Raw genomic sequence first — 17213 nt, forward strand, 5'->3', positions numbered from 1 at the left:
TCTGATCTCCCTTCCTCCTCTCTCTCCCCACTCCAGTCTATTCTTTACTCTGCTGCCCAGCTCATCTTCCTGCAGAAAGGCTCTGGGAATGTCACTCCCCTTCTTAAAAACCTCCAGTGGTTGCCTATCAACCTCCATGCAAAATAAAAACTTCTCACTCTAGGCTTCAAGGCTCTCCATCACCTTGCCCCCTCCTATCTCTCCTCCCTTATCTCTTTCCACTGCCCACCCCACACGCTCTGCTCCTCTCTGCCGCCTGCCTCCTCACCATCCCCCATTCTCGCCTATCCCACCTGTCGACCCCTGGGCCAAGCCCTCCTGCGGTCCTGGAATGCCCTCCCTCCTCACCTCCGCCAAACTAATTCTCTTCCCCTCTTCAAAACCCTACTTACAGCTCACCTCCTCCAAGAGGCCTTCCCAGACTGAGCTCCACTTCTCCCTCTACTCCCTCTACCGCCCCCCTTCACCTCTCTGCAGCTAAACCCTCTTTTCCTCCCTTTCCCTCTGCTCTTCCCCCTCTCCCTTCCCATTCCCTCAGCACTGTACTCGTCTGCTCAACTGTATATATTTTCATTACCCCATTTCTTTTGTTAATGAAATGTACATCACCTTGATTCTATTTATTTGCTATTGTTTTAATGAGATGTTCATCCCCTTGATTCTATTTATTGCTATTGTTCTTGTCTGTCTGTCTCCCCCGATTAGACTGTAAGCCCATCAAAGGACAGGGACTGTCTCTATCTGTTACCGATTTGTACATTCCAAGCCCTTAGTACAGTGCTCTGCACATAGTAAGCACTAGATAAATACATTGAATGAATGAATGAATATGATCAAATTTAAGATTTAAACTGTAGCAGGAAAGAGTTCAGTTAGATAAAGGGTTGGAGTTCTTATCCTTCAGAGCAATAATATATTGGACAGGCTACTGACGAGGTTTCTGATCTCCCATCTCTGGAGATTTTCTGAAACAATAGACTTCCATCCTATCCTATCCTCCCCCCTCCCTTCTAGACTGCTGGGTAAGGATTGACTCTGTCTGTTGCTGAATTGTACTTTCCAAATGCTTAGTACAGTGCTGTGCACATAGTAAGTGCTGAATAACTACAAATGAATGAATGAATATCCTGGACAAATTGGTCATTTACAGGTCACTAAAATTCTTAAGGTCATTTTTACCTCTATGATCCAATGCATAAAATAGTATTCAAATCAAATTGAGTATGGATTAGTAGCTCAAAGAGTCTATATATAACTGTGATATTCGTTCCTGGGTGCTTAAGGGTCATTTCTCAGCTCTGTTCTCTGCTTACTATGCAATGGTTCTCTGTTCAAGACTGGCCCTGGAGAGGAAAATAAAGCTCATCTTTTCACCTCATCACTCCCCTGGATTGGAAAATAGGCTAGCTTTTCATTTTTAATCCTTCTCTCATTTGTAGGTGCTTTCGTCACCTCAGTAAGGCAAGGTCTGTCACCTGAATATTAGGTATTGGATAGATTTTGTTTTATTTGTTTTATGGTATTCATTAAGCATTTAATATGTGTCAAACACTGTTCTATACTCTGGAGTAGATATGTCAATTAGATGGTGAGGGACAGGGACTGTGTCCAATCTAAGTAGGAGGGAGAACAGGAGAAATGAGAAACAGATAAGTTAAGTGACTTGCCCCAACATTTATATACATAGCTGTAATTTATATAAATGTTTCTTTTCCTCTCCAAACTGTAAGCTCCTTATGGGCAGGGAACATATCTACCAAGTCTGTTACATTGTATTTTCCCAAGTGCTTAGAGCATACAACAAGCAACTAGCAGAGCCAGGATTAGAATCCAGGGCCTCTGACTCTCAGGCCCATGCTCTTTTCCCCTAGGCCACGCTGCTTTCTAATACCTGACACCAATCATAACCTTTCACAAACAGCAGCACCTACGAGAAGCATGGCCTAATAGGAAGAGCATGGGCCAGAGAGTCATTCATTCATTCAGTTGTATTTATTGAGTGCTTATTGTGTGCAGAGCACTTTACTAAGCACTTGGGAGAGTACAGTACAACAATAAACAGACACATTCCCTGCCCACAACATGCTCACAGTCTAGAGGGGAAGACAGACATTAAAAGAGTATGGGCCTGGGGGTCAGAGGACCTGTGTTCTAATCCCAGCTCTGCCACTTGTCTGCTGGGTGACCATGGGTAAATCACTGAACTTCTCTGTGCTTCAGTTACCTCATCGGTAAAATGGGGATTAAGACTGTGAGCGCTATGTACAGAGACTGTGTACAACCCGATTATCTTGTGTATACCCCAGTGCTTTTACACTGCCTGCAACACAGTATGCACTTAACAAATACTACAAGAAAATTCAGTCAAGTAATGTAGAAGAGGGCAAGATGATTGAGTGCTTTCAAACCAATGGTAAGGAGTATTTATTTGAGGCAAAGGTAGATGGGTGATGTTTGGAGGTTCTTCAGTGCTTTTTTTGGAAAAATGATCCATGCAGCCGAATGAAGTATGGACTGGAGTGGTGCAAGACAGGAGACAGGGAAGTCAGCAAGGAGTCAGATACACTAGTCAAACAGGATAGGATAAGTGTTTAGATTAGTGCAGTAACTGTATAGATGAAGAAGAAAGTGCAGATTTTAGCGATGTTGTCAAGGTAGAACTATTAGGATTTAGTGACAGATTGAATATGTGGGCTTCATGAAAGAGATGTGTCAAGGATAATGTCAAGGTTACAGGCTTGTGAGATAGGGAGGATTGAGGTATTGTCTACAGTGCTTGGAAATATAGAAGGGAGGACAGGGTTTGGGTAGGAAGATTAGAAGTTTTATTTTGAGTGTGTTTAGTTTGAGGTAGAGATGTCCTGAAGACAGGAGAAAGTGTGAGACTGCAGAGGAGGAGAAAAATCAGTGCTGGAGATTTAGATTTGGGAATCATCTGCAGAGATGGTAATTAAAGCCATGGGAGTGAATGAATTTTTCAAGGCAGTGGGTGGAGATGGAGAATAGAAGGGGAACCAGAACTGAGTGTTGAGGAAGCCCCACTATCAGAGGGTGGGAGGTAAAGGAGGAGTATGCAAAAGAGTCTGAGAAGGAGTAGTCAGAGAGATAAGAGAACCAGGAGAGGACAGTGGCAGTGAAGTCCAGGTTGGATGATGTTTCTAGGAAAAGATGTTGGTCCATAGTGTCAAAGGCAGCTGAGAGGTTTAAGAGGATTAGGTTGGAGGAGAGGCCACTAGATTTGGCAAGAAGGTCTTTAGGCAGTTTCTGTGGAAGAAGCGGGCAGGAATCAGATTGGAGGGGATCACAGAAATTGGCAGAGGGTGATAGGGGTAGGTGGGCTCAGAGCAGCTATTCGGGATGTAGAAGCGGTAGAGTAAAAGCTACAGTAGTGGAAAAACCCAGAAAAAGCAGCTGGACGGGAGAAGAAGGATAGAGCACAGGTCTGGGAGTCAGGAGGATCTAGATTCTAATCCCAGCTCTGACACCTATCTGCTGTGTGACCTTGGGCAAGTCGCTTCACTTCTCTGTGCCTCAATTCCCTCCCCTGTAAAATGGGGATTAAGAATGTGAGCCCCTTATGGGACATGGACTGTGTCCAATATGATTAGCTTGTATCTATCCCAGTGCTTAAAACAGTGCCTGGCACAGAGTAAGTGCTTAATAAATACCATTAAAAAAGTGACTAGGGTTTGTGACCAATTAATGGTTGCACGCTGGGGGGTAGGAAGGAAGACTGGCATGATATGCTCTGGCATGCCTGCTGGTATTGCCAACACTTATTCTAATAATTCTTCCAAGGAAGTGACTTTGTTGATAGTTTTCAAATGAAAGTAACTTTTATATGCAAATAACTTCTTATGATACAGCATCTCACCCCCTCTGCTGAGATTTTATAGAACTGCAAGAGCTTGGCTAAACTTCAGTATAAGAGTAGTCCACTGTAATTAGTGTGCAGGCCTCGTACATACTTTCTCCAATTTTACATAGATCAAAGCTCTAACATTTTGGACACACTCTGAGGGCAGTGGTGGGAGGAGCTATCAGACCCTTGGAAATTTCCAAAGTAATCTAAATCTGGAGTGAAAGTTTCTTCGTGTTCTCAGTTTTGCCAAACCTATTCCTTTTGTCACAAGGGATTTACTTTTTTTTTTTTTTTAAGGGAGATGGTTTCCTTGTACCGATGTGTTTTTTATTCATTCGGACTTAGGTGGTCTCTTGACTTACTGGCAGAGGAATGGGAAGAGGTTCAACCTTCTTGTAACAGATAAGGGCATTTCACCAGTTTGTGCCTCAATTTCTCATATGGAAAAATAAGGGCAGTCATATCAGATGAAAGGAACCATAGTCCTAGATAGCTTTCAAATGATAAATGAAGTCATAATGAAACTAGAATACTTATGGCTGGTCAATTTAGGAAACAACCTAGGACTGGTGTAAGCTGTGTAAAAGGTGAGCATTATTTAGACTGTCAGCCCCATGTGGTAAGGGATTGCGTCTGACTTGATTACCTTATATCTACCCCAGTGTTTTGAACACATCATAAGTGCTTGAAAAATATAATAATAATAATAATAATAAATAGGATTAGAATTAAGGATCCAGAACACAAGAGTTGAGGCGGGGAGGAGTGATAAATATTTTATCAGCACTTTAAATCTGGAATCCTTCTTCTGAAAAAGGCAAGCGTTTTTGTCATTTTAAGAAAATTTCAGCAGTACACCACACCAGGTAGTATCTCTCTAACCTCGTTTGGACCGATATTTCTCAGTTTCAGGACATATGGAACCTCTCCAACAAGGTACATCCAGACAAGCCTAGTCACTCTGTTCAGCACAGAGTAAAAGAACAGCAGATAAACAGTTGTTATGGGCAGTTAGAATACCCATAGGTGTGGTAAACTGTGGGGAAGATATAGGCATTTTGCCAGCCAGGAAAGATCTCAGCAGGGTGGTGCAGAAGATTTTGCCTCAGATTTTATAGCCCGTCAGTTTAAAAAAATTAAGTGGAACTAATTTTTTTCATTTTATTTTTTGAAAAGGTGCATTCCAAGAAGCAGCGTGATCTAGTGGTCATTAAAAATTTGCATTGCCTGTCTTTATGATCAGATAAGTAGAACAACATGGTGCCAGGAATGAATTGAATTCAGATTGGATTGGAGAGTCAGGAAGACAGGCTGTTCACAATGTAAAGGAGAGAATGATGAATGTAAGTCGACCAGATTTTCTTTTTCTTTTCTGTAGCTTTAAGTCTGATGGGAGTGGGACAATGGGGAAGGAGGCAAAAGGCAAAAACAACTGAAAAATAGAGAGACAGAGAGGCCCAGTGACAGGAAAAAATTGACGGAAAGGAGAAGATGAAAGATAAACATGGAGAGAGGGGTGTGGGATAACAGAAAGTAGAAATGATGGTGTGAAGTGGAGGCTTGTGGAGAGAAGAGGACAAATTGCAATGCTGGCTCAAGGGATTGGAGAGGACTGAAATGAGGACCCCGCAGAACTTGAAAGTCTTAGAATGGGATGAAGGGGCAGGTCATGAGAGTAGTAAGAGAGTTGGGGGACTAAGTCTGGAAATGGCTCTTTTGAAAATCTAATCAAGTCATGTCAAGTCGCCCATGATGTCATTACACTGCTTCCTGTGCCCATCCACAAAAAAGGGAGCACTTTCAACTCTCCTCTGCTGGAATATGACCAGCTGAAGCTAGGCTTGGCAGGGACACTGCTTAAACCTTAGCAGTGGAATCTCTGCCAGACCAGGCCAAGATAGCATCAGTGGGGCCTCTTGCCAATTTGGTGAAGTAGGAGGTTCTGATGCTTGGCCATTCAGTACTGACAAATCTGGCCCTTCCAGGTGGTGGATGGCAGTTTCTAAAGCAGCCAGCAGTGTGTTTCTGGTTGCATATAAACACCCACCCTGGGAAATGCTCTGCACACTCTAGACACTCAAATTTCATTGATTGATTGGTTCATCTGCAAAGGGGCTGGCAGTGGCAGAGTGGCAGGGACTTTTTCTATCATTAAAGAAGAGAAGGAGTAAGGCAGATTCATTCATTCATTCAATAGTATTTATTGAGCACTTACTATGTGCAGAGCACTGTACTAAGCGCTTGGAGTTTACAATTCGGTGGCATCTACAATCACTACTGAGGTTTCATCATCCTGGCCTAAGGCAGGATTCTAATAGGTCCTGCATTCTGGCTCTCGGGTGGTAGGTTAGAACCTGGCATAAGCCACTGTCCTATCCGTGATGGAACAACTGGCCATCCGAGCTGCATAAGCCTCGTCTTGTCTTAGTCCTCGAGTCGTTTCCGACTCAGAGAGACACCACGGACACATCTCTCCCAGGATGCCCTGCCCTCCATCTGCAATTGTTCTGGTAGTGGATCAATAGAGTTTTTTCTTGGTAAAAAATTGGAAGTGGTTTACTGTTGCCCCCTTCCGTGTGGTAAACTAGAGTCTCCGCCCTCGACTCTCTCCCATGCTGCCGCTGCCCAGCATGGGTGAGTTTTGACTTGTAGCAGATGGCCTTCCACTCGCTAGCCACTGCCCAAGCTAGGAATGGAATGGATAGGCCTCTGCTTGACTTTTTTTCCCATAGCTGAGAATGGTAGAGTACTGGTAACTCTCCAGGTACAACCTGAGAGGTGCATAAGCCTGGAGGTGTTTTATTCAACCTGTGGACTTTGTCCATTATGATTAACTTGTTTCTACCCCAGCGTTCAGAACAATGCTTGGCATGTAGTAAGCATATCACAGTGTCATCATTCAACTAATAGGCTAAATCTCAAAGAGGATCTTTGGAAGGTTGCAAGGTTTCTGACCTAAATAGATTAGAAAAGTAGCCCCAAATCTGTAACATCAGATTAAAGAGGATACAAGAGAACAATTAGGATTCCATGCAGGGGTGAGATGTTATTGATTTGATCAACATAATGAAATTAACTGGCCCAGGGGAATGGATAGGGAGCAATTTTTTTTAATTCCAGCTTTTGCAAAGGTATATACTGAGTCAGCAAATTCTCAGATGGGGTCGATGTTTCTTGTAATATTTTTGCTTTAGAATTACAAGGGTACAAAATATGACTTTGTCAGAAGTTTTTTTTTCCAATTTAAATAATTCCTGCCTGTTGCTTTGGGGGTAAAAATAATCCTTTTTTTTTTTTTTTTGCTGCTGTCGTATTAATCAGGAAAATTCCAGGGTTAAATACACTAAGCCTAGTAAATGTCCACTGATAACACATGAGCTAAACCCATCACTAGATATGCCCACGTAACATTTCTGTTTTCAATGCCTTTTGTGTGTGTGTGTTTTCTATTGTGGATTCTTTATTGATGTGTCTTTCAGATAATCATTCTTCACACGGATTTTCCCTAGAGGGTACTAAACCACTCTTCCGACATTCTCCACTTAACACTCATAATATTTTAGTCAACTGGATAGGAAGCACACAGTTTAATAGAAGCAGCCTGGCCCAGTGGAAGGAGCATGAGCCTGGGAGTCAGAGGACCTGTGTTCTAATCCCGGATGAACCACTTGCCTGTTGTGTAACTTTGACCAAGTCACTTAACTTTTCTGTCCCTGAGGTTCCTCAACTATAATATGGAGATTCAATACCTGTTGTCCTTTCCCCTTATATCATGAGGATCATGTGGCTCAGAGGCAGTGTCCATCCTGACAAACTTGTATCTAGAACAGCGCTTGACACATAGTAACCACTTAACACATATCAATAAAAAAAAAATCCCATCTTGGGCCTTTGAGCCTCACCTGGTAAACAATAATAATAATAATGTTGGTATTTGTTAAGCGCTTACTATGTGCCGAGCACTGTTCTAAGCGCTGGGGTAGACACACAGGGGAATCAGGATGTCCCACGTGAGGCTCACAGTCTTAATCCCCATTTTACAGATGAGGTAACTGAGGCACAGAGAAGTTAAGTGACTTGCCCACAGTCACACAGCTGACAAGTGGCAGAGCTGGGATTCGAACTCATGACCTCTGACTCCAAAGCCCGTGCTCTTTCCACTGAGCCACGCTGCTTCTGGCTACCCCCTGAGAGCCCAATGAGTATCGCGGTTCAATAATTGCCATGCATGCTTCCATTAAAAATGGAAAATATATTTATGTGTCTTTTAACTATTCATTTCAATATTTCTAGAACTACAGGCAAAAGGGTTCAGTGGCTTGTCTGGCTGTAGTTTGTAAACTGAGAGCGGGGTTGAAAAGTTCTCAGAACAATTTAATCTGTCACTTTTGCATTAAGTACTGATCCTAGAATAGATGATTTCTATATCCAAAACGTCAAAGCTATTTGTCCCCAGGGCACAAAATCTTTACTTTTTCTTTTCAGATTTAGAGTTCAACTCTTCCCACTCTCTGGGGAAGAAAGGAATCCCACCTTCTGTCCCCCCTCAAACCCTCAAAACATTTCTTCTGGGAACCTTGTAATTATGTGAACAGAATGTAATCAGAGGCAATGTCGATGGACGTTCATATGGAATTTTATATTTCTCATAGTACATAATAAAAGATTGTTCACTGCCAGCTTCTCAGGCCTGACATATCGTTCTTATTAAATATTAATTGATGACAGTGTTATTTTGCAGTTCAATATATGTCAAATGTAGAAGAAAATATCATTAGGCTATCCATTAGATAAGGAAATAACCTGTCAAGATATAAATAAGATTGCCTCATGAATTCTACTTGCCATCAATTCATTAACATAATTGAGAAATATTTCCTTTATTGGCATTTGCAATAACACATGTTTTCTGTACTTATTTTCTTTCAATACCTTTTAAGTAATGGGCATTTGTCAAAACGAGTCAGCAGGTAGTTGAAGGCTGCTAAAAGCATACGGTGATGTTTTTTTCTCCTCTTATCCCAAATCTCCTTGAAATCATCATTTCACCTAATGCTTTTTTTAGAAAAAAAAGATTCCCTGGTAATAATAATAAAAATCAGAGTTAGGGGCTCTGAAAAGCTGTTGAGGGTGACAAGGAATTCCCACCTCTACTTCCTGCAACCCCATTCAGCTTATTATACAGTCTTATAAAATAGACTCATAGGCTCGTTTGAGGCAGGGAACATGCCGACCAACTCTGTTATATCATACTCTCCAAAGCACTTAGTAGAGTTCTCTGCATATCAATAAATACCATTGTTTGATGTTATCTGATTATCTGTCATGTGGCACACGCTTAAAAACTGCCATAATTATTTAACTGTTATGTAGAATGGATGAAAGTCTGGAGAGGCAAGGCTGGTCAGGACATTTTAGGTCCTCTTGGAAAAATGTAAAAAGGACCAGCTTCATCTGACCAAGGTAAATATAAAACAGATTGTCAAGCTCCAACAGAAAGCTACGACACCACAAAAATTTCAGCTAAATGGGCAATGTCCATTTAATTGACTCACTTGAGTGATGGTGGAAAGATTGCAAGGGCTAATTTTAAACAGTCTATTCAAAGGCTTTCATGAGACATGAAGATGAACAGAAATGGACTTTCTGTGTTTATCTTCAGCTCACTGACAACACCCGATTCAGTGTTTGCAGAGTAGCCTGTTTTGTTTGGATCAATCTGTTCTAATTTCTTCTCTTTTTTTCCCCATTTAAAAAGAAGTTAAAACATACCATAGAATTGTGTCCTTGATATACGTGTGCATGGGTTAAAATTGCACTTTCTAATTAAGACTCCTTTTATTTAGAAGAATTTGCCAGAATTTGTAATCTCTCTTCTACAGAGAGGGAAGACTCAGCCATGGCGAGACAGACAATGAGTATACATAGAAAAACAAAAACAGAGAACTGATATGATGGTTTTCTATCCAAACTCCTCAACTTTACTTCTAGGAGTTAGGGATGAAGGTGCTAAAAAAAAAAAAAAATTCCCAGAGCAGGTATGAGGAAATGTCATCTGGATCCAATCATTTGTGGTAGAAAACCAAATGGACCTAATCTTCACTCTTCAACTGCTTTGTAGATCATTGGATATACACACAGCTGTGTATAAATAATTCATGACTCGGTACTGTTATGCTAATGATGCATATAGGTGTATCTTAAGCTAAGTCACTGTTTGTTTTCAGTTTATGCCCAGTGTTTGTTTGTTGTGTTTCTCAAAATGTATAACATGAGGCAAAGGACTACTAGTATCAGAGTACTTACTGAGTGTTTGCTGGGTTCAGAGCAAAGTATAATCATAATAATAATAGATTTTAAGGGCTCATGTGTCAAGCACTGTTCTAAGCACTGGGGCAGATACAAGCTAATTAGGTTGGATTCAGTCCCAGTCCCACACGAGGCTCACGTCTTAATCCCCAATTTACAGATGAGGTGACTGAGGCACAGAGAGGTTAAATGACTTGCTTAAGGTCACACAGCAGACAAGTGGTGGAGCTGGGATTAGAACCCAGGACCTCTGACTCCCTGAGTTTCAGAGATGTAATATTTTCATTATTAATTGAAGTTTATTGAACACCAAGCACTGTACAAGATAATCAGGTCGGACACTGTTGCAGTCATTGATAGGGCTCACAGCCTAAGGGGAAGGAAAACACAGATTGAATCTCCATTTTGCAGTTGAGGAAACTGAGGCCCAGGTAAATTAAGTGACTCGTTCAGGTCACACAGCAGATTAGTGGCAGAGCCAACATTAAAATGAGGGATCCTAGGCCCATGCTGTTTCCACTAGGCTGTGCTATTTTTACCAGTAAATTTTGGAATTTATCAATCTCCCATTGTGGGATTAATCTACCAGTCAGGAGTTTAAGAGCATTGGAAGGCAGCTGCAGAACCTAACATATGAATGAAGGAATTCAGCATTAAGTCCTTAGCCTTTAAGAGAGCTGAGGAATTGTGCATGTATGTTGGGGGGAAATATAGCCTTTGAACACTTAACACTGTCAACCTGGGTATTTTACCAGTGCAACATTTGCTGCTAAAAAGAAAAAAAAAACCCTCCTTATTCTCTCACGATCTCACGATTTGAAGCAGGAAGCATAAATGATGTACAGAGAATGAGTTATTTCCAGTGGGTAACTGTGATGCGGTGTGTATAGGAGGGGGATTGAGGGTTTATCGCAAGTGGGGTGGGATGATGCAGATGCATTAGCTACCATGTGAGAGGCAGATATTTTCTGAAATGTCTTTCGGAACCCCAAGGTAAATTACGGACCTACATTTCAGTTCTTCAAAAGTTCTGCGTACTTCTTCTGTTAAAAGTAAAGTGTCATCAGTCTACTCCAGTGCTTAGTTATTTCACAGATTCTTGTGTTTCTTTTCTCCTAGGTGGGTGACTCAAGTATACAATAGACCTGCAGTAGAATCGTGAAACTTCTTAATATTAACTTCTGGGTAAAGGTCACTCTGCTCTGTTATGCACTAGTCTTAGGAGCTGGAATTATTCTTTTCAAAGGCAATGATTCTGGTCCTGTGCCACATTTGGGATCTTGAAAGATAGAAAATTCCACTGCTTCTTTTTTTCTCACTAGCGTCTGTCCAGAAGGGGAAATGCTGCAAAATTTAACCAGCCAAATGTATTAAAAGATGTGGTCTCTAGGCTCCATCAGTGGGTCTGTGGCTAGAGCTGCTATGCTTGCATAAAAAGCCTGGGTGTGATGAACTCCTCTTGGGCTAAGGAAATTTAATGATGGAAAAACTCTTGTATCCTAGAGAGGAGAATATTGCCAAGGAGTCCATAAAAATTACTGACAGTCACATAGACTCGGTATTTCTTTCACATCTTCCTCCCGAAAAAGTTGGATGCCCAGATAATTAGATGACTTTTTTCTTTAACTTTTTTTTTTTTTGAACTGAATCCACCTCAAAATGACAGCAACAGAAAGAACTTTAAGTCCAGTGTCTTGAATAAGATGTAAATTTTAATTCGGGGTTTCAGAGAAACAACATGGCCTAGTGGAAAGAGCATGGGTCTGGGATTCAGAGGACCTGGATTCTAATCCTGGCTCTGCCAATTGTTTGCTGTGTGAACTTGGGCAAGTCACTTAACTTTGCCTTAGTTTCCTCATCAGTTATATGGGAATTCAGTATCTGGTCTCCCTCCTACTAGACTGTTAGCCAGATGAGGGATAAGAACTATCCGACCTGATTGTCTTACATCTACCTCAGTACCGAGCTTGACATAGAATAAGCATTTAACATCCTCATTATTGTTATTAGAACATGGATTTCTCAATCTTTCCATTACTAAACCAAAATATTAACTCCCAGGAATGCCTCTTTTTATACCTTGGTTAAAAATGCCCACCCTAGTAAATGACCCCTTCTTGGACTCTGCACTACAACATGTAATGAATATTTATCGGTCCAAGCAGAACTTTACAAATCGAAATTCATAGCCTCATATCTTCTGGGGAAAGCTCGTAGTCCAGTTGAGTAAGTGAGGTATAATGGTAAAGTTCTTGCTGCATGAACTTCACTAACCTTCAGTAACTTCAGTTGACTCAATGAAAGAAAATTCAACTAATTGAGCTCTTGTGAGAATTCACTATTGTGTAGGATTAACGAGTGCATCTAGGTTAGCCTTGGAAATGTTTCCAGCATTTATCTGTTCTCTCAAAGTTCTATTCACCACACAGTATTTGGGCTGCCCATGTGTTCCAGTGAACTTTCTCCAACTTCTAGTTATTTCCACCCACATTTCATTAGAACACAAACATCTGTTGGCACGCAGTGCACTCCAACTTCCTCCTGAGTCTCTGATTCTTATGTAAACCAAACAAAAAGCACAGAAATAAGCTGCAGCATATATTGCATTTGTTTTGGTTCCAGTCTGTTTCCTTTAGGTCCCAACTTGGGAGATCTGGGCTTACTCTCGTCGTTAGTCTATACAGCACTTTGTGAAATCCTGCTGTTAGTCCATTGGAAAGAGCCCTGTTCTAGGACTTAAGAAAACTGGGTTCTAGTCATTCATTCATTCATTCAGGCATATTTATTGAGCACTTACTGTGTGCAGAGCACTGTACTAAGCTCTTGGAATGTACAGTTCGGCAACAGATAGAGACAATCCCCACCCAACAACGGGCTTACAGTCTAAAAGGTGGAGACAGACAACAAAATAAAATAAGTAGACAGGCATCAAAACCATCAAAATAGGTAAATAAAATCATAGATATATACACATCATTAATGAAATAGAGTAAATATATACAAATATACACAAGTGCTGTGGGGGAAGGGGGTAGAGCAGAGGGAGGGAATGGGGGATTGGAGAGGGGAGGGAAGGACAGAGGGAAAGGGAGGGCTCAGTCTGGGAAGGCCTCCTGGAGGAGGTGAGCTCTCAGTAGGGCTTGGAAGAGAGTTAGTTTAGTGGATGTGAGGAGGGAGGGCATTCCAGGTCAGTGGTAAGATGTGGGTCAAGGATAAACGGCAGGACAGGGGAGAACGAGGGACCAGGAGAAGGTTAGCGGCAGAGGAGTGGAGTGTACGGGGTGGGCTGGAGAAGGAAAGAAGGGAGTTGAGGTAGGAGGGGGCCAGGTGATGGAGAGCTTTGAAGCCAAAGCCTAGTTCTGCATGTTTTGCATGTTTACTTTGAAATAACTGTGGCATTTGTGGCATGTGCAAAGCACTGTACTAAGCTCCGGGATAGATATCAGCTAATGACGTCGGACACGTTTCCTGTCCAACACTGGGCAAATAGTCTAAGGAATGTATTACTCATTGGTTACGCTCTGTGCTCCAGTGGGAGCGTAGCTGGCTGATGGAGGGAGTACCGTGCTTTTCTGCAGGACATTAACACTATAACCAATTCCTCTGGGTAGTTTTTCGGTCCTAAATCTCAGAACTGAGGTTGATCTGTCATTCCTGGAAGGTGATATAATTATCATCATAATATGGTGCTTTGATTTACTGGAACTCCATTACCTCTGAGAAAACACTGTGGTAACCACTGCCTTCTCTCCTGTTATTGAGGTTTCCTGCTCCCAGCATGCTCCAGGCACATCAAGCTATGGATGAAAGCTGCTTTCACGCACTCTCCTCCTTTCCCACTGAGACTTTGAGCCTATTCTGTGTATATGTTTGTGTTGTAACATTTTATCGCTTCTGATGTGTCTGTCTCCTATCCCTTCTCCTCGCTTAAACTCTTAGATTGTGAGCCCCCTGAGGTACAGGGAACGTATCTACTTCCCATCTGGGTGTTCGCTCCCAGTGCTTACTACAGTGCTCTGCACACAGTAAGCATTGATTGAATACTAGTACTACTAGCTGTACTTACAGATGCAACTGGAAATCAAAGTTACAATTTATTATCAGCAACTCAAATTATCTCTTTATGGGAGAGTTTGTCTTGTTACTTCCTCAGTTACTAAATCCTGTCGGTTCCACCTTCACAACATCGCTAAAATCCATCCTTCCCTCTTCATTCAAACTCCTATCACATTAATAAGTCACTCATCCTCTCCTGCCTTGATTACTGCATCAGCCTCCTCTATGACCTCCAAGACTCCTAGATCACCTCACGACAGTCCATATTTCACCCTGCTGCCCAGATCAGTTTCTAGAAAAATGTTCAGGACATGTATCCCCATGCCTCAAAAAAATTCCAGTGGTTGTCCATCCACCTCCGTATCAAACAAAAACTCCTCTATTGGCTTCAAAGCATTCAATCACCTGGTCCCCTCCTACCTCACCTCTCTACTCTCCTACTCCAACCCAGGCCACACACTTCACTTCTCTGATGTTAACCTTCTCGCTGCACCACGATCTCCTCTATCTTGCCACCGACCCCTCACCCATGCCCTTCCTCTGGCCGGGAATGCCCTCCCTTCTCAAATCCACTAGACAATTACTTTCCCCCTTTCAAATGTTGCTTTCAGGGAAGCAGCATGGCATAGTCGATAGGGCATGAGCTTTGAAGTCAGAAGGTCATGGGTTCTAATCCCAGTTCCACCACTTACCTGCTGTGACCTTGGCCAGGTCATTTCACATCTCTGTTCCTCAGTTACCTCATCTGTAAAATGGGGTTGAGACTGTGACCACCACATATGATAGGGACTGCATCCACTCCAGCGCTTAGCACAGTGCCTGGCACATAGGAAGTGTTTAACAAATACTGAATTGTTATTATTATCATTTCAAAGTCTTATTGAAGGCAAATTTAAGAAGCTTTTCCTAAGTCCTCCTTTCCTCTTCTCCCACTCCCTTCTGCATCACCCTGACTTGCTCCCTTTATTCATCCCCCCTCTTAGCCGCACAGCACTTATATATGTATCTAATTTATTTGTATTGATATCAGTCACCCCCTCTCTAGACTGTAAGCTGTTTTGTGCAGGGAATGTGTCTTTCTACTGTTATATTGTACTCTCCCAACTACTTAGTATAGTGCTTTGCATATGAGAAGCACTCAGTAAATATGACTGAATTGAGTTCAATTCTGTTAGTAAGAATAAAATTCCACTGGGGCTCTGCTTTTCACTTTCCTTGGTTTCTTTGCTCTCCTTTAGGCTTCTTTACTCCCCTGCAGGCCTGGAATATTTGTTACCAACTCCTACAAGAGTAAGTGAACAGCTTTCATTGCAGTGATTTCTATTTCAGTGATCTACTGACCTAGGTGAAGAAAAATCATTTCAGAGTAGATTCAGATCCTTCCTAGGTTATATAACTAGAACACTGTTAAGGTTGCTCCTGATAGTTACAATGATTTTTTTTCTCTTCATTTATTTTCAGTAGTTGATAGGAAATCAACAGATGAATCAGGAGAAAATGGGGGAAAATAAGGTTCTGAGAGATTGGACAAAAATATTGTGTATTTTACCACATTCCAAGCCAATTGTTACCGTTCTTTAAAAGCTCCTCCTCTGTTCAGGGAGAGGTGAAGCAGAGAATGTAATCCATCAGCGGCATTTATTGAGCACTTACCGTGTGCAGACCCCTGTCCAGAAAGTACAGTTTCGCCTATTCTGGACAACTTGGCAGAAATCTACTAGGAACTTCTCAGGCTTTTGAGGAATTCTGAGGTTGAGACAAAACAGCTGTGGCATCTGAGAGTCAGGTTCCTGAAGACAAAGGTTTTATCTGTTTCTATCCCAGATTCCTTTTTTTTATTATATTAAAGCACTAACTATGTGTCAAGCACAGTTCTAAAGGCTGGGGTAGATGAAAATTAATCAGGGTGGAAACAGTCCCTGTCCCACATGGGGCTCACAGTCTAAGTAGGAGGCAGTAGAATCGAGTCACCATTTTACAGAAAAGTAAAGTGACTTCCCCTAGATCATACAGCAGACACATGGTGGAGGCAGGGTTAAAACTCAGGTCTTTTGACTCCCAAGCTCATGCTCTTTCCAGCAGACCATCCTGCTTCTCTTACCGTTGGGATTTGGGCTGAGAGCTGTAGTGAGATACAGAGTTGTGGGGGAGTATAGCTCAGCTGGGAATGGGAAGTGTTCAAGACAAGCAGCACAATAGCACTAAGGACATGGGAAGGTAGAACACTACCTGCTAAAAGCTGTTTCTGCTATTTCTATGCCTTCCTGTCCATATCTGTCAATTATTTATATTAGTGCTTGTCTCCCCCTCTAAGCTGTAAGTTCACTGTGGGCAAGGAGCATGTCTACCATGCTTTTGTTTTGTACTCTCCCAAGCTCTTAATACAGTGTTTGGAACACACTAATTGTTCAGTGTTTATCATTGATTGATGATTCCTCTTCCAATTTTTATTGTGGCCATTGGCTAACACTTGTATAGTTGATCAAGTGAATTAGAGATTTATATTGGCAAAATCTTTAAATAATAAAGGTGGTATTTGTTAAGTGTTTACTATGTGCAAAGCACTGTTCTAAGCACTGGGGGGATACAAGGTGATCAGGTTGTCCCACGTGGGGCTCACAGTTTTGATTCCCATTTTATAGATGAGGTAACTGAGGCCCAGATAATTTAAGTGATTTACCCAAAGTTACACAGCTGGCAAGCGGCAGAGCTGGGATTAGAACCCATGACCTCTGACTTCCAAGCTAAGGCTCTTTCCACCGAGCTACGCTAAAGTGCCTAACACTAGAGGTAAAGGTCTTCTGTAACACTATGGCTGTATTCCTTCTCCATCTTAAAATACTAAAGCAGTCCCAGCAGCTTGGCCTTGGAAAGAGCACAGACTTGGGGGTAATTAGTCAATCATATTTATTGAGCTTTACTGTGTACAGCGTTGGTAGACACATTCCCTGCCTACATTCAGTTTACAGTTTAGAGGAAAGAGGAC

The 17213-nt window shown here is 41.9% G+C and overlaps 1 non-coding gene across 1 annotated transcript; it reads right to left on the reverse strand.

Annotated features, from left to right (window-relative positions):
• Positions 1–6506: 6506 nt before the first annotated feature.
• LOC114810463 lies at positions 6507–6643 on the reverse strand. Its single transcript, XR_003758162.1, has one exon. It is a non-coding gene; the product is annotated as a small nucleolar RNA SNORA7 (small nucleolar RNA).
• Between the last annotated feature and the right edge of the window lie 10570 nt (positions 6644–17213).

This window comes from Ornithorhynchus anatinus, chromosome 3, assembly GCF_004115215.2.
Source record: "Ornithorhynchus anatinus isolate Pmale09 chromosome 3, mOrnAna1.pri.v4, whole genome shotgun sequence".
Classification (NCBI taxonomy): Eukaryota; Metazoa; Chordata; class Mammalia; order Monotremata; family Ornithorhynchidae; genus Ornithorhynchus; species Ornithorhynchus anatinus.